We start from the raw sequence: 23,092 nt of genomic DNA on the forward strand, positions 1-23,092 counted from the left end.
TGCTTTTAAGAACTGAGGAATTAAGCTGTGCAACCTGAATAAAATCGCTTGTTTGGGGAAAAGCGTGTCATGTTGTGAGTGCTGCTCGACTTGGTCACCCCTTGGAGCTTTGATGTTTAAGCGGCAGGCCAGCCGCTGAGCGGGCACCACCCCAAGCGTAGGGGGCCACCAGCCTGGACGATGCCGGACTTGTGGTGGCACACGACATAAGGATAAGCGCAGCCCAAACCCTTGGGGCAAATACTTAAGGAAGCATGATGGACTACATCTCCCAGCAGTCACACGCATAGTCTAATTCATAGCAGCTGCATATCAGCGTGCAATGGGACTTAAGAAGGTGGGTGTGGCCCTGTGCGTCCTTCGACTGCAACGCCTCTGAAGAAGTGAATAACGAAACGAGTCAGGCGGCAGACGTATGCTTTTAAGAACTGAGGAATTAAGCTGTGCAACCTGAATAAAATCGCTTGTTTGGGGAAAAGCGTGTCATGTTGTGAGTGCTGCTCGACTTGGTCACCCCTTGGAGCTTTGATGTTTAAGCGGCAGGCCAGCCGCTGAGCGGGCACCACCCCAAGCGTAGGGGGCCACCAGCCTGGACGATGCGGGACTTGTGGTGGCACACGACATAAGGATAAGCGCAGCCCAAACCCTTGGGGCAAATACTTAAGGAAGCATGATGGACTACATCTCCCAGCAGTCACACGCATAGTCTAATTCATAGCAGCTGCATATCAGCGTGCGATGGGACTTAAGAAGGTGGGTGTGGCCCTGTGTGTCCTTCGACTGCAACGCCTCTGAAGAAGTGAATAACGAAACGCGTCAGGCGGCAGACGTATGCTTTTAAGAACTGAGGAATTAAGCTGTGCAACCTGAATAAAATCGCTTGTTTGGGGAAAAGCGTGTCGTGTTGTGAGTGCTGCTCGACTTGGTCACCCCTTGGAGCTTTGATGTTTAAGCGGCAGGCCAGCCGCTGAGTGGGCACCACCCCAAGCGTAGGGGGCCACCAGCCTGGACGATGCGGGACTTGTGGTGGCACACGACATAAGGATAAGCGCAGCCCAAACCCTTGGGGCAAATACTTAAGGAAGCATGATGGACTACATCTCCCAGCAGTCACACGCATAGTCTAATTCATAGCAGCTGCATATCAGCGTGCAATGGGACTTAAGAAGGTGGGTGTGGCCCTGTGCGTCCTTCGACTGCAACGCCTCTGAAGAAGTGAATAACGAAACGCGTCAGGCGGCAGACGTATGCTTTTAAGAACTGAGGAATTAAGCTGTGCAACCTGAATAAAATCGCTTGTTTGGGGAAAAGCGTGTCATGTTGTGAGTGCTGCTCGACTTGGTCACCCCTTGGAGCTTTGATGTTTAAGCGGCAGGCCAGCCGCTGAGCGGGCACCACCCCAAGCGTAGGGGGCCACCAGCCTGGACGATGCGGGACTTGTGGTGGCACACGACATAAGGATAAGCGCAGCCCAAACCCTTGGGGCAAATACTTAAGGAAGCATGATGGACTACATCTCCCAGCAGTCACACGCATAGTCTAATTCATAGCAGCTGCATATCAGCGTGCAATGGGACTTAAGAAGGTGGGTGTGGACAGGACGTCTGAGCTCCCGGCTCCGCAGCCCGTCTGCTGTTTACATGACATCCTGATCTTTATTCCTGCCTACGGCGCGAGCAAATGTAACCACGAATGCGCTGACACTTTCCGCATTCCTCCGATGTCCCCGCCGGCTTTTTTGGTCGAGGATTCATAGAGTTTGCCGACTTTGGACTTTGCCCACGCACTCTGGCCCGACCACCGCCACCGGACACCGCTGATCACGTACGGTGAGACGACCTGGGGCAGGACCGGCACCTGGGGAAATGTTACCGGCTGTGGAGTGGGCGGCTTGGCGGAGCCTTCTTAGCGACGGAGAGAATACCTGTATGATTGGGTCCGGGCTGGCGATATTTCCTTTGTCATGCTACCAGCGGTCAGAGCGGTATCCATTTTAGAGCGCCCACCACCCGCATTGCTATACAGCCGAGGGCTCTCACATCGTGCGAGCCCCGTATAGCGAGCAGTATCTCTTCTTGCCTTAAATGCTATTCCTCCGCCCTATGGAGTCGCCCTCCCCCCTCCGATGTGGGCTGACTGCAGAGATGGTGGCGGCGCCGGTCTACCTCGCCGAAAAACGGAAGCCTCCATATCCCTGACGCAAGCTGCCGTGCCTACTGTCGAGCTGGAGGGTGCCCCGGTGGCGCCTTTGCATACTGCCGCCATGCTGAAGCGGGGAGCAGACCTGACCTATGGTGATATCCTTCTAGCCCTGGAAGTCTTGAGGGCGACACGGTGGCAAAACACTCGAGAACTGGAGCGGAAGATTGATGTCGCTATGCCATCCAGGGAACTACTGCGGTTGTCTGACCCCCCAATGCCTCTCATTCCCTTCGAGGCGGATACAATGTGGCGACAGGGGGATACTGTGGAACGTCCTCTCCTTGGCTACAGTGTCGAGTGTTCTTTTAATGACAAAGTTGCAGATACAAAGTTCCCTTCCACTCTAAAAGCTGAGACTCTGCCTCTGCAAGTGTTGCCACGGCTTCCTCAACATCGCCGGAGTGTGTGCCGTTCTGTGGGGAAAAATGTGTTGGTCACTTTCGATGTGGTGATGGTCGATGATTGGGAACTCTCGCTTCCTCTTCCTCTGCGTCTTCTATGCCGGGAGCGGCCATCTTGCTCCTTTGTTCTGCCTGAGGTACACTCCCAGCGGTGGCCATGCTTGGTGGGGTTTCAGCGTTCTGGCCAGGGCTGATGTTGCCTCCCTTGATGATCCAGCCTGACCGCCTGGCATGACCCGGACTAGAATACTTGTCTATGTATTTGATGTGCCGCATGCGTGTAATTTGCTATTGTTGATTGCGGGGGTGGATCTGTGGGGCCACCTAGGATCGGGCCAGGGCTGGGCGATTTCCTTTAGTGTGCTGTACGTATTGGCGGGCGGGGACTAGGATGGGACTGCTAATTATCTGATTTATTCGCACATTTAGAATTGAGTCTCCCCACCTGCTGCTTTGCTTGCTACTTCAGTTGTGCTGATGATACTTAGGGTGGGGGATGCTTACGGGGCTGGTGGTGACCGGGAGTATGTTAAATTTTCCTCCTCCTGCCTTTTCTGGGAGTCGGAGACTGGGATGTTCTTTCCCACTCTCCAGACTCTCTTTCCCACTTGGGGTTCTTTTGGGGCGACAGGCATGCCTATTGGGGGGGGTGGGCCGTGGCCTTCCGCTGGTATGCAGGGTGGGGGGATGGGATGTGTTCTATGTCTTTTCTTTGTCTCTATGGCCCTCTTTCTCTTTCTTTCTCTCCTCTTCTTCGGTTTCTTTCTCTTCTATGTTCTTTGTTTCTTTGGGGTCGGGGTTCAATGTTAGTAGGGAGTTTATTGTGTTCTATCATTCTGTGGTATAGCGTTTGCTTTTAGTTCCTGGATGGTGGCCACCTGTTTTCTTACAAATGCCTTCCTCTATAACGCCTCCTTCTGGGTGCTCCGTGAACGGTGATGTCTCTCCTGGTCAGTGATCAGCTTCGACTCTTTTCGTAGTTTACTACATCGTACTCGACAAAATCATAAAATTAAACCTTTTCCTATCCTGACATTATGGTTCTACGTTCTACACGATACTTCTCACTCAGAGATTGCTTTAACGGCGTTCTGCCCTATTGGTTTTTTCTTTTATCCTTTTCTGATATGTCATAGCGACCGGCCCCGAGGGGTTGTAGGCAGACGCTGTGTATTGTGCATTTAACAAAATAAAGGTTTTTAAAAAAAAAAAAAAAAAAATAAAAAAAGAAGGTGGGTGTGGCCCTGTGCGTTCTTCGACTACAACGCCTCTGTAGAAGTGAATAACGAAACGCGTCAGGCGGCAGACGTATGCTTTTAAGAACTGAGGAATTAAGCTGGGCAACCTGAATAAAATCGCTTGTTTGGGGAAAAGCGTGTCATGTTGTGAGTGCTGCTCGACTTGGTCACCCCTTGGAGCTTTGATGTTTAAGCGGCAGGCCAGCCGCTGAGCGGGCACCACCCCAAGCGTAGGGGGCCACCAGCCTGGACGATGCGGGACTTGTGGTGGCACACGACATAAGGATAAGCGCAGCCCAAACCCTTGGGGCAAATACTTAAGGAAGCATGATGGACTACATCTCCCAGCAGTCACACGCATAGTCTAATTCATAGCAGCTGCATATCAGCGTGCAATGGGACTTAAGAAGGTGGGTGTGGCCCTGTGCGTCCTTCGACTGCAACGCCTCTGAAGAAGTGAATAACGAAACGCGTCAGGCGGCAGACGTATGCTTTTAAGAACTGAGGAATTAAGCTGTGCAACCTGAATAAAATCGCTTGTTTGGGGAAAAGCGTGTCATGTTGTGAGTGCTGCTCGACTTGGTCACCCCTTGGAGCTTTGATGTTTAAGCGGCAGGCCAGCCGCTGAGCGGGCACCACCCCAAGCGTAGGGGGCCACCAGCCTGGACGATGCCGGACTTGTGGTGGCACACGACATAAGGATAAGCGCAGCCCAAACCCTTGGGGCAAATACTTAAGGAAGCATGATGGACTACATCTCCCAGCAGTCACACGCATAGTCTAATTCATAGCAGCTGCATATCAGCGTGCAATGGGACTTAAGAAGGTGGGTGTGGCCCTGTGCGTCCTTCGACTGCAACGCCTCTGAAGAAGTGAATAACGAAACGCGTCAGGCGGCAGACGTATGCTTTTAAGAACTGAGGAATTAAGCTGTGCAACCTGAATAAAATCGCTTGTTTGGGGAAAAGCGTGTCATGTTGTGAGTGCTGCTCGACTTGGTCACCCCTTGGAGCTTTGATGTTTAAGCGGCAGGCCAGCCGCTGAGCGGGCACCACCCCAAGCGTAGGGGGCCACCAGCCTGGACGATGCGGGACTTGTGGTGGCACACGACATAAGGATAAGCGCAGCCCAAACCCTTGGGGCAAATACTTAAGGAAGCATGATGGACTACATCTCCCAGCAGTCACACGCATAGTCTAATTCATAGCAGCTGCATATCAGCGTGCAATGGGACTTAAGAAGGTGGGTGTGGCCCTGTGCGTCCTTCGACTGCAACGCCTCTGAAGAAGTGAATAACGAAACGCGTCAGGCGGCAGACGTATGCTTTTAAGAACTGAGGAATTAAGCTGTGCAACCTGAATAAAATCGCTTGTTTGGGGAAAAGCGTGTCATGTTGTGAGTGCTGCTCGACTTGGTCACCCCTTGGAGCTTTGATGTTTAAGCGGCAGGCCAGCCGCTGAGCGGGCACCACCCCAAGCGTAGGGGGCCACCAGCCTGGACGATGCGGGACTTGTGGTGGCACACGACATAAGGATAAGCGCAGCCCAAACCCTTGGGGCAAATACTTAAGGAAGCATGATGGACTACATCTCCCAGCAGTCACACGCATAGTCTAATTCATAGCAGCTGCATATCAGCGTGCGATGGGACTTAAGAAGGTGGGTGTGGCCCTGTGCGTCCATCGACTGCAACGCCTCTGAAGAAGTGAATAACGAAACGCGTCAGGCGGCAGACGTATGCTTTTAAGAACTGAGGAATTAAGCTGTGCAACCTGAATAAAATCGCTTGTTTGGGGAAAAGCGTGTCGTGTTGTGAGTGCTGCTCGACTTGGTCACCCCTTGGAGCATTGATGTTTAAGCGGCAGGCCAGCCGCTGAGAGGGCACCACCCCAAGCGTAGGGGGCCACCAGCCTGGACGATGCGGGACTTGTGGTGGCACACGACATAAGGATAAGCGCAGCCCAAACCCTTGGGGCAAATACTTAAGGAAGCATGATGGACTACATCTCCCAGCAGTCACACGCATAGTCTAATTCATAGCAGCTGCATATCAGCGTGCAATGGGACTTAAGAAGGTGGGTGTGGCCCTGTGCGTCCTTCGACTGCAACGCCTCTGAAGAAGTGAATAACGAAACGCGTCAGGCGGCAGACGTATGCTTTTAAGAACTGAGGAATTAAGCTGTGCAACCTGAATAAAATCGCTTGTTTGGGGAAAAGCGTGTCGTGTTGTGAGTGCTGCTCGACTTGGTCACCCCTTGGAGCATTGATGTTTAAGCGGCAGGCCAGCCGCTGAGCGGGCACCACCCCAAGCGTAGGGGGCCACCAGCCTGGACGATGCGGGACTTGTGGTGGCACACGACATAAGGATAAGCGCAGCCCAAACCCTTGGGGCAAATACTTAAGGAAGCATGATGGACTACTTCTCCCAGCAGTCACACGCATAGTCTAATTCATAGCAGCTGCATATCAGCGTGCGATGGGACTTAAGAAGGTGGGTGTGGCCCTGTGCGTCCTTCGACTGCAACGCCTCTGAAGAAGTGAATAACGAAACGCGTCAGGCGGCAGACGTATGCTTTTAAGAACTGAGGAATTAAGCTGTGCAACCTGAATAAAATCGCTTGTTTGGGGAAAAGCGTGTCGTGTTGTGAGTGCTGCTCGACTTGGTCACCCCTTGGAGCTTTGATATATATATATATATATCCAAAGCTGAGTTGCGCTCTGAACCCCTGCCCCTTGCAGCGGAGGGCCTGAACGGGGTAGCGACTCCCAAAAATCCAAAGATGAGGCCCCCCACGGTAAAGAAGGAATGTCCAGGCCAACTATGCAGTTTAGCGAGCTTGTTTATTAGCTTAGCTCAACGCGTTTCGAGGAAGGGTTCCTCTTGATCACGAGCGAGAGAGAAAGTGATTCATTGCTTTAAGTATAGTCACATGACTACCATTAAACATAGTGAAAAGACTTGTGGGAAACTTAGGTTGCTTTGCACGAATTGGCAGTACATGTAATGTAAGGCACATAATTGCATTTCACGCTAAAAATTGTGCATAGTAACAAAACAATTGTATAAATGAAATAATACATTTGACCCAATGTCAGGTCGAACGGAAAAAACTGCATTTCAATCATCATGCAATTTCTAATGTGGCGTGGACCCAAATACAATGTTGTGGGCTCAAGGCGGAACCAGTAAAAATAAAATAAAATAACATAAAATGAGAATGAGCCTCAGGGTGCTACAGGACTTGGCAAAATGATTCAAAAATGCCAGACCATAATTCAAAAGCGCCCAAAATAGTTGATCTGTATAGCCCCAGTGGGCAGACGGTCATGAAAGATAAAGTCGGTAACAACGATCCCAATTAATTTCAAGCCCCAGTGGGCAAAGTCAGATGGGCTCATGGAGTAGGTCATATTGGAAAAACAACATTGAAACCTGCTGGATCGCCATCGCCCGTGCTTCAGACCATACGTGCCAACTGCCATACGTGATAAAAGTGCTCAAGTGCTCGTGCATTGCCATCTCCAGTGACTTCCCACAAACATCTAGTGAAAAAATGAAAATTCAGTGATTAACTGTACATCTGTGACAGAGTATAATACACAATACATTGCATCTCACAAACCAAAAGATGTAACTGGCTAAACTGACAGTTGACCAAGTTTGCAGAAGTTAATATGCACCAGCTAACCCAGATGTACTTCCAGTTCTTCATCCAGGTTATGCCCTTCCGGCTGCATGGTTCGATATTTAATGACGAGGATGGATTCTAGCCTGCGGAGTTCTTGTATCCTATTTCCCCCCCTCTCTTTAATGGGTACAGAGGTCAGTACATAAAAGGACAGGAGATTGGGATTACTTTTGTGGAAAGCTTGAAAGTGTCTGGCTATTGGATAGCTTCTGTCTTTGTTGCCGATCGCCCTCATGTGCTGTAGCACTCTGTCTTTGGCGGGGAGTTTGGTACTGCCTATGTAGGTCAGTTTGCAGGGGCAAGTCAGGGCGTACACGGCGTGATCAGTTTGGCACGTCGTGTGCGTCCGAATAGTGAAAGGGTCAAGGCTTTTGGACAGTCTAATGGTTTTAGTGCTTACGCTGTTTCTACAGGCTTTACATCTGCCACAAGTAAAGAATCCCATAACAGGATTACTTCTAGTTTTCTTGGGGACTAGCGTGGTGCACAGAGTGTCCTTAAGTGATTTGCCCTTTCTGTAGGTGATTTGGGGGTGTGGGCTGATGACTGTGGCAATGTCCTTATCAAGTGTAAGTACGTTCCAGAATTTATCCAGGGCCTTTCTCACCTCCCTGGTTTGGCCATGATAGTCAGTGATAAATCTGGTGGTGGGGATGGAGTCAATGTTGGTGTGACCTTTATCATTCAGCAAATCAGTGCAAATGAGGGTATTGACTTTAGAGATAGCTGCATTGATGCTTTTGATGCTGTATCCTCTAGTGACAAACCTTTGGGTCATGACCTCTACTTCTTTTAGGAAGTCATTGTCGCTTGAGCAATTCCGTTTGGCTCTTAAAAATTCGCCCAACGGAATGGAGTTGATCAGAGATTGTGGATGGCAGCTGCTGGCATGGAGGAGGCTATTGCCCGCTGTTTCTTTCCTGTAAAGTGTGGTGGTGAGAATATTGTTCACTACTCGTACTTTCAGGTCCAGAAAATCCACCTCTATGTTGTTGATATGGCAGGTAAAGGAGAGGTTGAGGTCATTCGTGTTAAGGGATTTAACAAAATCATTGGCTTCACCAGAGGTACCATTCCAGATGATAAAAATATCATCTATGTATCTCAGCCAGGTAATGACCTTTGATTGAAACTCCTGGGACCTATGGATTACTTGTTCCTCCCACCAGCCAAGGAATAATCCCGCAAAGCTGGGAGCAAAACAAGAACCCATCGCGGTCCCAAGGAGTTGATGGAAAATCTCCCCGTTGAAAGTAAAAAAGTTTTGGGTGAGGCACAGTAAGGCCATATCCAGAATCATCTCAGTATGCAAGATATATGAGATCGATCTGGATTGCAGAAAGTGTCTGCACGCCTGTATCCCTAAGTGATGTGGGATGCAGGTGTATAGGCTGTTAACATCAAGGGTGACAAGTTGCCATCCCTGCTCCCACTGGACTAGCTCGATTTTCTTAAGGAAATCCCTTGAGTCCTTAAGGTATGAAGGTAAGTTTTGAAGGTTCATGATCAAGAGGAACCCTTCCTCGAAACGCGTTGAGCTAAGCTAATAAACAAGCTCGCTAAACTGCATAGTTGGCCTGGACATTCCTTCTTTACCGTGGGGGACCTCATCTTTGGATATATATATATATATGTATATATATATATATATATATATATATATATATATATATATATATATATATATATATATATATATATATATATATACATATATATATATATATATTTCAATTAAGTTCGCCGATCTCCTGGCCTCTTGACGATGGCGGGCTCAAGCGAGGAGGCGATCCTCTTGAAATGTTCACACCAGCTTTTGTTTCACCAAAGAAGCACCTTGGTTCGGCTGCACCATAACGCTTCAGGCATTTGTTTGTCATTTTTGTTTAAATAAAACTTCGCGCTATATGGAACTGGGCTCGAGTCGGCTTCTTTGGTGAAACAAAAGGTCGTGTGAAAACATATATATATATATATATATATATATATATTTATTTTTATATATATATTTATACTAGCAGCCCTTCCCGACGTTGTCCGGGTAGGAATTGCTGCTGGCCAGTAGTATATTGTTTTGTAGGATTTCGTTTTGATAGCATTTCTTATCTGTGACAGGCCTGTGAAACGCTCTGATTCACAGTGCACTGCTGATGCACTTAAGAGTGCGCGTACTGTAGTGTGTGAACCCGAGTTTCCATACTTTATTTTTCCTTGCATTATTAGATAGCGCAAACTCGACAACATGGCATGAGCACAATTTACATTACAGAAGAACACATTTATTTGTGGTAGGCACGGGGAGACAAAGCGATTTGCCTGGAATCGCAGGATGTTGAGCTGATGCCCAGATTTGAACGTAGCTCCCCAGCTCTAAAGTTCGCAATTCTAGAACTTGTGTCGGGAGGTGTGTCTAAAAGTGTATGTAGGTGCTGGCCATGAATGAGAGAGACATGTGCATTTTTCAAATGGGTGGTGAAAAAATATGAGTATGTTGCTGGAGATGTGGGCCGCTGTGCCACCAATATACTTACCGGGGGAGGGTGAACACCCATTTTTCCGATACTTTCTTTCCGCATACCATCACTCCGCATACTTTCATTACGAAAGTACCATGACTCCGCAATGCCATTATAACGCATGGCATTACATTTTATATGTTTTTACCACACATACATTTACAATGGAATTCGTTGTAAATGCATGTTTTTTTTAAATGTTTGGATAAGGTAAGTATGGGCATAGGGGTATATGTTTTGGGGTACTGAGGTATATGTTTTGGGGTGTTTTGGTATTTTAAGGGTTCGTATATAGTTTTGGGTTATGGGGTACAGGGTTAGTTTTAGGGTTTAGGGATAGGTATGGGTTTTGGGGTTTTGGGGCAAGCTACAAACATGTAGCTTGCTCACGGTTAACCGTGAGCAAGCTACATGTTTGTAGTGAAATGCGTCGGAATGATTTGCTAATACGCTGGATAACAACTGCGAAATAAACCTTTTGGGAAAAGAAAGAACTTTGTGACTGCCTACTCAATTCTTCTAACGAAGAGGTGTGTGAAATCTATATATATATTCACTGAAAAAGCCATAGGTTTCACACCAGTTATAGTTAGCTGAACATGTTACTGTCTATTGTTGTGTAAGCTGCTGCATGTTTTGATCTGTAGCTATATGAGTGGCTATATGGGTTATTGATTGGTTGCCCAAGTATTTGTATGTGAGGCTGAGGGTGTGTGTGGGTGGCTGGGAGGTGTGTGACTCTGTGCATAGATGTGTGAACAGTTGATTCACTAGGTGTATGGGTTCAAGAGTGCATGTGGAAACAGCTGTATGGGCGGTTGACTGTGTGTATGGGTGTGTTGATGAGTGAATGGATATCTCAGTGCTACATGTCCAAGTAAGTACATATGTAAAACACAGTGCTTGTGAGAGTTGGCATATATAAATGACTATACATGAGAACCAGTGATTGTGCAAGTGGTTGTATGGATCAATGTGTACTTGTATCAGTGATTGTATAAGAGAGTAAGTATGTGTTACTATATGTTTGAATAAGTAAGGTGTTGTGTGTATAACTGTATAGATGATGAAATGGTGTGTAATTGATTCTTTTCATGACTGACTAGGTGTGGGAGTAACTCCATGGAAGAGTGGCAGTGTGTGAGTGTCTGTATAGGTGTATGAGTGCATATGATAGTGTTGTATTGATGAGTGACTGTATGTATGAGTGATTGTATGGGTGAATGAGTGGATTTGTGTGTAGACCTAGGAATCAGTGAGTGCGTATGTAGTAACTGGTATTGGTGTGTTGATGGTTTCAAGAATGGTAGTCTGTATTTAACACTGGGTGTATGAAAGGTTAGATTAGAGTGTGAGGAGATGCATCGTATTATCACATGAATGATGTCATCAGTGATATGATCAGTGATGTCAATTGAGATGTCATCAGTGATGTCATTTGAGATGTCATCAGTGATGTCATCAGTGATGTCACTGACCATGTCATGAATGATGTAATATGTGACATCATCAGCAGTGTATTGCGGGCGCGCGAGCTATAGTGAGTCCAACTAACTATAACGTGGGAATTTCAATAGTTTTGTATGAGTAAAATGTTCAGCTAACTATAACTGGTGTGAAACCTATGGTTTTTTCAGTGAATTTCAAAGGTTTTTTAAATGCTAATTCCTAACTATAACGAGTGTCAAACCTATGGTTTTTTCAGTGAATTTCAAAGGTTTTTTAAATGCTAATTCCTAACTATAACGAGTGTTAAACCTATGGTTTTTTCAGTGAATTTCAAAGGTTTTTTAAAAGCTATTCCTAACTATAACGAGTTTGAAACCTACGGTTTTTAAAGTGAATTATTACGTTTTTTTAATAGCTATTTTTATAGCTATTCATTATTATAATGTTTTTTAATTATTTAAATAATGTACATTTGTCTAGCATTAAGTTTTCAATGTATTTTTCCTGTGTTTTTTTAAAATATTTTTTTACCCCGGAGCGCTCAGGGTACGCGCACCCGTAAATGCACCCGTACACGTAGCGAGAGCGCTATTATCGCGTGCGAAAAAAAAAAAATTATGTATTTAAAGTAAATCATAAGACATTCAGTGGCATACTCATAAAAGTGGTAATTTTCATTTTTAATAACCGTATTTCACCTTTAAACGCATTTAAGAAAATCTAGCAAAACGTCATTCTGACGCACCGCGTAAGCGCCTCCGGAAGCGTTCCCGGAAGCGCCTACGTACGTGCCGCGTAAGCGCCCCGGTGCGCGTAGCGTAAGCGCGCGTCAAGCCATGTGACTTTAAAACAACTCTTTTGATTGGTTAATAACAGTTTTTTTTTCACAAGTAGGGAAACACGCCACCCATTTCCCTCACAACTTCTTTGCTTTTGCTGAGACAACACCTCTTGTCTGTTCCTACAAAAAAAAATCTTATTCAACCATGTCTGGTTCCCAGAACCCTTCCCAGGACCAGTCCTCAGACTCTTCGGATGGATTCCTGCCTGAGGCCCCCCCACAGAGAAAAGTGAAGGACCACTTCATATGGAAGTTTTTCTCTTTTTCAGAGGGGCAGAAAAAATGCAATGCTGCCAAAGTCACCTGTAAGATTTGTGACACTGTCCTATCACGTGGGAATCCCACCCGGAAGTATAGTTTCGGGAATGCTACTTTAATCAGGCATGTTGAGAGGAGGCACCCAAACAATTATCAACGGGAGAGCACCAGGGCCCTGGCTCGCAATCCACTGAAAGATGGCCCCTCCACTTCCACCGGAGCTTCAACATCATCCGTGAGAGGAAGACCAGCCGTGATGATCCCAAATATTCAGCCTGTTTTTGGAGATATTACAATTTGTTGTAAGCAGTGTGACCAACTGCTCTGTTATGGGGAGCAGAGCATTGACCTCATTGTTAGAAAGAGGGAGGAACACCGCTGCGCTCCTCAGCCCTAATTTTCCCCTTTTTTTGCTCCTGTTGAGCAGTTTTGCATTCCCTAGTTTTGCTTTTGTTCTGAAAAAAATACAAAAAAAAATTTAAAACGTTCGGAAAAAGTATAAAACATAATTTTAAACTAAAAAAGAAGAACAAAAAGAGTTCTTTTTAGAACTACCTCCAATTCTCCAAAAAGAGCTATATTCCTTACATATTGTGTTGTTCTTTTTTTCAATGAATGTGTACTGCATAACTGTTTGGACGAATAACTGTAAACGCCTGTGTAAGCGCACCCTGAGCTTACTCTGTGAAATTTTTCAAAAAAAATAATAATAGTGTTTTTGCCCTTCAGGGTCCTCCTAGGCCCCCCTAAGAATATCTAGGGGGTCAGGGGGTCTCTACCCTGCCCCTTTTGGGTAGGTTGAAGATTATGTGAGTTTGAAAGTGTTCATCTGTATAACCAATTAAAATGTTAGTTTGGTTTAGTATTTGTGTGTGAAGAAATTTGATTGGTTAGGGACGGGTATAAGTGTGAAGAATGAGAGGGAATGACGGCCATTTTGTGATTGCAGTGTCTGAGGTAGATTTGTGAGGAGTTTTTGGTTTTCAGTTTCTGGTGTGAGAATTTTCAACAGCATTCTAAAAGGTAGGTTGTTAATTTGTAAGGGGAACTATGTTGTACATGTTAAGCTTCGTATACACGTCCCGCTTATACGAAGCTCTTGCCATGGCCCAGCTCAATCAATGGGTTAAGACTCCCACCCACTCAGGTGGACACGTCCTCGACTTGGTCTGCACTAATTTCGACATTAACTTAACCCACCCCGAAATTGTGCCCTGGTCTGACCACATGCTGACTAGATTTTCTTGGACCCTGACCCGCCCGGCCAAGACTAACGACCCAACTGCTCATAAACAAAAAATCAATGTAGAGATCATGTCTGAACATCTAGACACCTCCCGCCCTACTCTTCCTCTTGAAATTGAGTCTGCCGTTAGCACATTCAATTCCTGGATTGAATGTGGGACGGCCGCATCAATAAAAACAGGTCGGGTTTGCAGACTGCGCTCCACCCCTTCCAAACCTTGGTTCACCCCCACCCTCCGTGATCTTAAGTCAGGTTATAAAAAACTTGAACGGACATGGAGACAAGCCTATCTCCCCGAGGCTAAAAAGAACCTAAGGATGGCGCAAAAGAAATATTATGCCGCGATCAGATCCGCAAAAAGCCAATATTACGAAGGGCGCATAACTAAAGCCAATAACAATAGCAAGGAAATCTTTGCTATAGTGAAAAGCTTTACCTCACCCTGTGCTGCCCAACCCATACTTGCCTCCTCGGAGAAATGGTGCGAAGAACTCTCTGTTTTCTTCGTTGACAAAATCACCAAAATCCAGGACGATTTACTCACGGTATGCAACAGCTTTCCACCCACACTGGTCATTCCGTCCCCCGTGTTGCCTGCCCCCCCGGAACGGTTCCACCAGTTCACCCCAGCAGAAAAAACGGACATTGTCAACATCCTTGCCTCCCTACAATCAGGATCCCCTTCTGACCCTTGTCCTGCCAGAGTGTTTGCGCGTCTCGCAGACACAATCGGCAATGAGGTAACACATATCATCAACCGCTCCTTCCTCACGGCCACGGTTCCGGCCTGCTGGAAGCAAGCTAAACTGCTCCCACTTCTAAAGAAAAATGGCTTAGATCCTGCAGTCCCCGCTAACTTCCGGCCCATATCACTGCTGCCGGCTCTAGCAAAAATATGTGAAAAGGTCGCTTTCACTCAGCTGGACAAATTTGTAGAAAATTCCCAGGCTCTACATCCAGCGCAATCACGCTTCAGAGCATCCTACAGTACGGAGACGGCGCTGGTGGAAATATCTGAGGCCATCCGGGAGTGCCTGGACGAAGGTGGCAGAGCGGCTCTGATTTTATTAGACCTCTCTGCCGCCTTCGATACTGTCCCTCACTCCCTCCTGCTTACTAGATTAGCAGCCATAGGCATCACAGGCCCCGCCCTTGACTGGCTAACGTCTTTTCTAGACAACAGATCCCAACAAGTCTGGATGCCGCCTTTTGCCTCCTCCCCCAAGATACTTGCAACGGGTGTACCTCAGGGCTCTACCCTTAGCCCCCTGCTCTTTAATATATATCTGACCCCGCTCCTCTACCTCGCCGAACAACTGGGAGCAAAAATAATGGCCTACGCTGACGATACTCAACTCCTGTTCACGTGGCCCAAAAACAACCTGGATACATCTGGAGCCCAATCCTGCTTGTCATCTGTCTTTCGCTGGCTTGCCCTCGCCCAACTAAAATGCAACGAAAGCAAATCCGAAATCCTGCTATATGGCTCCTTCCCAGACAACTTTGGCAACTCTCTTTGGCCGGCCGATCTTCCATGCCCCAAATCCATCGGAGGCCCTGCCAAAAATCTTGGAGTCTGGTTCAACAATGACCTCAGATTCGAGGATCATTTAAAAAAACTTACCGGGATCTGCTTTTCCACACTTAAAACTTTACGCAGGTTCTTCCCGCTCCTCCAGAGAGAGGCCAAGGAGACTGTCATCCGCACCCTCATATTATCCAGACTGGATTACACAAATGGCCTCTTCTGTGGCCTACCTGCCTATTTGATCCACCGCCTCCAAGTTATACAAAATGCCGCTGTACGGCTTTTGTTTAACATTCCAAAAAGTTCAAGTGTCCGTCAACCTCTCCGCACCCTACACTGGCTCCCAGTTGCCCACAGGATTTTATTTAAAATCCTTGTCCTCGCTTATCGAGCTGTCCATCAAGCCGGCCCAGTCTACTTGAGGAAAAGATTTTCCCTATATGTTCCCAACCGCCCCCTCAGATCAACTAATCTGCACCAAATGAATGTCCCAAAATTTAAATTCAGCAGACTCGGTGGCCAATCCATCTCGGTCAGAGCCGCAAAAGCATGGAACACCCTTCCGCTCCTTCTAAGAACAGCCCCATTCATTACTTTGTTTAAGAAGGGACTGAAGACCCACCTTTTTAACATCACTGTATAGGGTCTCCCCCCTTTTCATCTTACCGGTTCTACTCTGCTCTGCCTCTCACCCATCTCGCGCAAGGATACTATTTTCTTAGTAACAGAGCGCGCTACAAAAGCCTCTAATAATAATAATAATAACAATAATAAGTTAATAACAATAATGGTTTTTAATGTTGAAGTTTCTTACTCTCACTGTCTTTCTCTCTCTCTCTTTTTATACTACCCTAACAGCAATGATGGATCTACTAAAATCATATAAAAAATCTATCATTTCGGCCAAATCCTCTTACTAGTCTCAGAAAATCCTTAGCTCGGCATCAAAAACTAAGGAGATATTTTCCATTGTGGCCGAACTTTCCCTCCCTGACCGTGTCACGGCCCAGCCTCAACCCTCGCAGGCCTTGTGCGATTCCCTTAACTCTTTCTTCATAGACAAAATCTCTACCATCAAACATAATATCCCCCCCCCTTCCCTGTCCCATGTCAGTGTCCTCCCTCCCTCGAATCCTTGCTGTCTTCATGAATTCCCTCCTATCTCCCTAGATGTATTCTTCTCCATACTGCAGGCAGTTAGCTCTGGCTCTCCCCATGACTGCTGCCCCCCCAAATTTTAAGGGACGTTTTCATGGCCTGTCCAGGTCCTCCTCTCGACCTGCTTAACCGCTCCCTCGCTACAGGCTCTGTCCCCGATGCTTTCAAAAAAGCAGTGGTAGTACCCATTTTAAAAAAACCTGGATCTGACCCTGCTGTTTTGGGGAACTATCGACCTAGCTCCCTTCTCCCCTATCTGGGGAAGGTACTGGAGACCTATGTCACCCGCTGCCTGAGCGCCTTTATCGAGAAAACTCATTTTCTCGACGACCAACAGGCAGGCTTCAGACCGGCCTATTCTACGGAGGCAGTGGTGGTAGCGGTCATGGACGCACTGAGACAGGGGGCGGACAAGAACTTAGCCCAGGTCTTAGTGTTGTTCGACACGGTCGATCATGTCATCTTGATCAACCGTGTCAATAATGCGGGTATTCAGGGCCTTGCCCTGTCATGGATTGGGTCTTTCCTCCAACACCACTCCCAATCGGTCCAGCTGTCCTCTTTTTCTGCCCCCCAAATCTCACTCTCCTGTGGTGTCCCCCAGGGATCCGCTCTGTCCCCTCTCTTATTCAAATAATATATGCAGCCCCTTCTTGCCTCTCTCCGTCACTCCTCTGTTACTATTTTCAACTACGCAGACGATCTGCAACTAATCTTCCCCATCGACCCTTCCCCTCTCTCTTGCTCTAATTTTCAATCTATAATGCTCACCATCTACAAGTGGATGAACTTCAGTCAACTGAAGCTTAACCCCAGCAAGACTGAGCTGGTTTTGATCGGTGGGTCCACGAATCCTTGGAGTCCTAACTTCTGGCCCCCGGCCCTTGGTCCCGCCCCTTGCCCCGTCAATTCTGTGAAAAACCTTGGCGTCATCATTTCTAGCGACCTATCGATGAGGCCTCAAATTAATGCTGTCACCTCGGCCTGTTTCTATCACCTCCGCAGAATTGTGAAAATCCGAAGGTACTTATCCTCGGAGGCTCTCATTCTAGTCATTATGGCCCTGGTCACCTCACGTATTGATTATGCCAACTGTCTGTACGTGGGGATCCCTGCATACCATCTTCACCGGCTCCAGCTGGTACAAAACCAGGCAGCCAGACTGGTCTTCCAACAGCCTAAATACCAACACGTTACACCTCTGCTGAAAAGACTACACTGGCTCCCGGTAGCGTACCGCTGTATTTTCAAAATGGGATGCACTGTCTTTAAATCTCTATTCACTTCTGCCCCTGCCTTTATCTCTCTTAGCCCTCACCCCCACGTTCCGTCACAACACCTTAGGTCTTCTGCCCACAATCTTTTGATCACTCCCAGGTTCAAACGCAAGAAACACGGTGGTGCCTGTTTTTCTTTTCTTGCCCCTTCTACCTGGAACTCCCTTCCCCTCTCAATTCAGCTTACTCCGGACTACATCACCTTCCGCAAACTCCTGAAGACTCATTTGTTCCATCTTGCTCACGACTAGTCTCTTACTCCCTGCGTCTCCTCTCCACCTGTCTCTGAGTGCCATGAAACCAATTGGTGTCCGTGCGCGGTAACAAGCACTTTTAACATAACATAACATTTTAATGAGGAGTCAGTTGACATTGTTTTTGAAATTTCTGCGACTATTATAGACAATTTGAATGATCTAGTTGATGTGAATACACATAATGAAGACCTTATTGAAGAAGGAGATGGCATGGGGGATTTTTATGATGAATCTTTGGATTCTGAATTAATTGAATATTTGGAGTTCATTGAGTTCCAGGATTCTTCTTGGGAGACTACTGATGACGAGATTTCTGACGATTTAATGTTAAAAATTCTTTCAAATTACGAAAATTCAGAACAATAAATTTATATTTAGTAATTGAAAAATGTTTGAGAAATTATAATTTTTTAAATGTAATTTATGAGTTAGTGGCCAAGTGATTGTGGTATGAAGTGAGACTTGTAGTATAGAGTGCAACATTTTTGAGTTACATAGTAAATTTACTCATAGTTACTCCCCTTCTCACACTATACTTTCTCCTGTGCGTATCTGACATCTCTTCTCTTTTATGTATTTTTTCCATCACTGTACCTCACTTACTGCCCTTTCCTCATTAAAATCCTGAATTCCCTTTTTTCAATCTAGTTTTCTAACTCTCTCCATCCCCTCACTGCTCTTCTCTGAAGGACTTCAAAGGTTAAATACAATGTTTATTTTTTTTAAATAAAATAAAATTTGATAGGTCCGCGCACGGGGAGTGCTCGGAGAGTGTACGGTGAGTGCTCGAAGAGAGTGAACAATAAAAGTTGAAAACGTGGAAAGGGGGCAGGGTTGAGTGTTCTTGACCCCCTAGGCCTTCTCAGGGGGTCCCTGAAGGACTCCAAAGGTTAAAAATAATGTTTATTTGTTAAAAAATACTACTTGTAGATAATTAATTCACCCAGATAATACAACAGCTCTTTTCAGAGCTACCCTACCTCTAAACACTCAAAATTCTTTTTTTACTCTAATTTTTTTCTCTGGTTTTCCCGTAGCGCATTCCGCGAAATTTTCAAAAAAAAAATTATAGTGTTTTTGCTCTTCAGGGTCCTCCTAGGCCCCCCTAAGAATACCTAGAGGGTCAGGGGGTCTCTACCCTGCCCCCTTTTATAGTATTCCCCTTTTGTTTTTTCACCTCTTGTGTCTCGATTCTACCAAGACACAAGATGGCGGACTCTCCGGACTGTTTGGAATGTTGACAGACACCCGAGAGCCAAGTGCGCATATAGATATATAAAATTTTTAGAAGTAACTATTAGTAAAAACCACTGGAGCGATTTTCACCAAATATAGAAAAGGCACTTCGGCGTACCAGTCCCTACAATTTTGCCAAGTTTGCTGTAAATCCGTTCAGCGGTTCGGGCTGTAGCCGTGTCTAAACGTCCTATGGAAATTAACATGGGGAAAACCCGTTTTGGGACCCCCCCTTTTTACTCGGCCCCCGCTTGATAAATCCCCCCAAAACTTTCAGGGAAGTGAGCTGAGCTGGCCACAATTGGGGAAAGTTGCACGCAAATTCCTCAATCAACGCCAAAGTTATTCCAAATAGATTGTTGCGGATTTCCTATGGAAAGTAGGTCCTAACTATAACTACCTACTGGCGACCGCCAGTAGGTAATATATATATATATATATATATATACCACAAAATTCGCACTTCGAACAGTTGCTTAAACCACGAAAGGACGAGCGTAAACTCAGTTTGGTGCTAATTTTAATGTATTTCGGAAACACCACCAGCCGCCATCACAACGTGTTTCGGCAGATCCCTGCCTTGATCACATGACAACATTGATGAGTACCACCTCCATACTTAAAGTGACAGTGCTTTCAAGGAAATAGAAAACATACTAGTCCATACTGATATAATAAAGAGAGAGCCCAAACCTTTGAGGCGGGTAATCTCAGGAACCACAGCACCAATCACAATACCCAATACAGCGTTGGAAAGGGCAGTTGCAGCAGAAGGACATAGGCTATGCAGATGCCCACCATATACGTGTAAAAGGTAAAAGAACCGTGCAAGCAAAGTAGTCCTTTGTGGGCGTGTCTGTGTTGTGCTGTGGGCGTGTGCTGGGGGCGTGACAAACGCTGAGTGCGTGTGGTACGTTCCGCCCATCATGCCATGTCTCATATTGTGTGCTAATCCCACCCTTCTCCGTTTAAATACCCCTGCACCACATAATCTTAACCCACCCTTACTCCTTAAAATACCCCAACACCCTTAAACACTAACCCATCTTAACCCTATAAATATACCCTGTACCCCAAAACCCAAACCTAGCCCTGAACCCTATAAATACCCCTGTACCTCAAAACCCAAACCTACCCCTGAACCCTAAAAATACCCCTGTACCCCAAAACTCAAACCTAGCCCTGAACCCTAAAAATACCACTGTACCCCAAAACCAAAACCTACCCCTGAACCCTAAAATACCCCTGTACACCAAAACCCAAACCTAGCCCTGAACCCTTAAAATACCCCTGTACCCCAAAACCCAAACCTAGCCCTGAACCCAAAAAATACCCCTGTACCCCAAAACCGATACCTATCCCTAAACCCTAAAACTAACCCTGTACCCCATAACCCAAACCTATGTCTGAACCCTTAAAATACCTAAACACCCCAAAACATATACCTCAGTACCCCAAAACATATACCCCTATACCCATACTTACCTGATCCAAACATTTAAAAAAAACATGCTTTTACCATTCATGCATTTACAACTAATTTCGTTGTAAATGTATGCGTGGTAAAAACATATAAAATGTAACGTCATGCATTATAATGGCATTGCGGAGTCATGGTACTTTCGTAATGAAAGTATGCGGAGTGATGGTATGCGGAAAGAAAGATGCGTAATAATGGGTGTTCCCCCTACCCCGGTAAGTACATTGGTGGCACGGCGGCCCACGTCTCCAGCAACATACTCATATTTTCTCACCACCCATTTGAAAAATGCACAGGTCTCTCTCATTTATGGCCAGCACCGACATACACTTTTAGACACACCTCCCGACACAAGTTCTAGAATTGCGAACTTTAGAGCTGGGGAGCTACGTTCGAATCTGGGCATCAGCTCAACATCCTGTGATTCCAGGCAAATCGCGTTGTCTCCCCGCGCCTACCACAAATAAATGTGTTCTTCTGTAATGCAAATTGTGCTCATGCCATGTTGTCGAGTTCGCGCTATATAATATTGCAAGGAAAAATAAAGTATGGAAACTCGGGTTCACACACTACAGTACGCGCACTCTTAAGTGCATCAGCAGTGCACTGTGAATCGGAGCGTTTCACAGGCCTGTTACAGATAAGAAATGCTATCAAAACGAAATCCTACAAAACAATATACTACTGGTCGGCAGCAATTCCTACCCGGACAACGTCAGGACGAGCTGCTAGTGATGTAATAAGGGCTCAAATGCTTTCTTCTTTCATTTCAACACACAAAGTTCAAATATTATGTATAAATAAATTTTTTTGAGAAAGGAAAAATCCTAAAATGATACTTTGTGCCATTGTCGATCTCCACATAGTATATATAACTATTTTCTGTATATCAATTAATTCTTGACAATTTCTAGCTCAAATGCATAATAACTCTTTGATGCCCCTAGTTGTTTTGTTATCCATGCTAATGAAAACAGTTAAAAGTAATACAATGGACCCCATATAAAACCCCATAGGTAAAAATATTAAAGTGCAGAATGTGTGTGAAGCATAGCTTCTCTGCTATACTACTTACTGTGCAAACCTACAAATTGAAAATTGAAAAGTGCTACTGTGCCTTTTGGAAATCTGCTTACACTTATTCCACTCCTTCTGCAATTTAATGGCCTTTGAATCTAAGTATTGCCACTTCAGCAAGGTTTATGTGCAAAAAAACAGCATATGGTAATTACATATTGGTTTCTTATATCAGAAGTTTCAGATAGACATTAGTATTGATAAATGATTCCCACAATTATAGATATGATATTTCTAAAAATCCAACATGGGTACTTAATAAATAAATACATATATTAAATATAATAAAAGTCACATAAGTACAATTCATTCATCATAAAAATTCACATAAAAACCAACAATATTAAAAGTAATATAATAATCATTATTAAAAATAATTCATACAGTTTCATGCTTTTCAGAGTGCTTGTAAGCAATTAAAATCTTGTCAGTGCAAACCATTTGGAGTTGATATCTGAATAGGGAACAGGTATTTTTTACTCTAAGTATGTATATAAGTCCTCACTCATATTCAGCCTGTTCGGCTGTTTTGTGTCGAACTGCAATATGTAGTGGGTCTCCAGACTTCTTAGTTTCCCTTCCCTATCACCTCCTCTTCTTTGAATAGGAACAGTGTCAATTACATAGTACTTCAATTCTTTTAGATTCCCACCATGACGTTCCTTGAAGTGCCGTGCGACTGGGTAGTTCGTTTCATTGTTGGTTATAACCTTTATATGTTGTAACACCCTTTTATGTGCTGCCAACTTAGTGCTCCCAATATACTTTAAGTTGCAGCTACATTCTAGCATGTATACTACAAATTCACTTCTACAGGTTAGATCGAACTTAATCATTTGAGGTTTTCCACTAAAGGCTGTCAGGAATGAAGTGTTGTTACACCCATAGGTACAGGCTTTACAACTCGAACATTTGAAAAATCTATTCCTGGCCGTAAGCCACACGGTTTCTTCCTTGTACTCTGGACTACTTTTGACCAGTACATCGGCTATGGATATTGATTTCCTGAATCTTATCAAAGGGAATTCTGGAAGCGGCCTGCCTTTAACGGGATCGTCTTTGACTATGTGCCAATTGCGCTTAATAATCTTGCGCAATTCCTTTTGCTGTCTGTTAAAAGTCAAAATTAGTCTAGCAGGATCTCCAGAAACTGGCAGTCTTTTCTATAGCATGTTGCACGAAAGATCCATTTCCTGCAACAAATCCTCCCTTTGAATTTTCCTGGACTTCCTGATAGCTA

This window comes from Lissotriton vulgaris, chromosome 6, assembly GCF_964263255.1.
Source record: "Lissotriton vulgaris chromosome 6, aLisVul1.2, whole genome shotgun sequence".
Taxonomy (NCBI): domain Eukaryota; kingdom Metazoa; phylum Chordata; class Amphibia; order Caudata; family Salamandridae; genus Lissotriton; species Lissotriton vulgaris.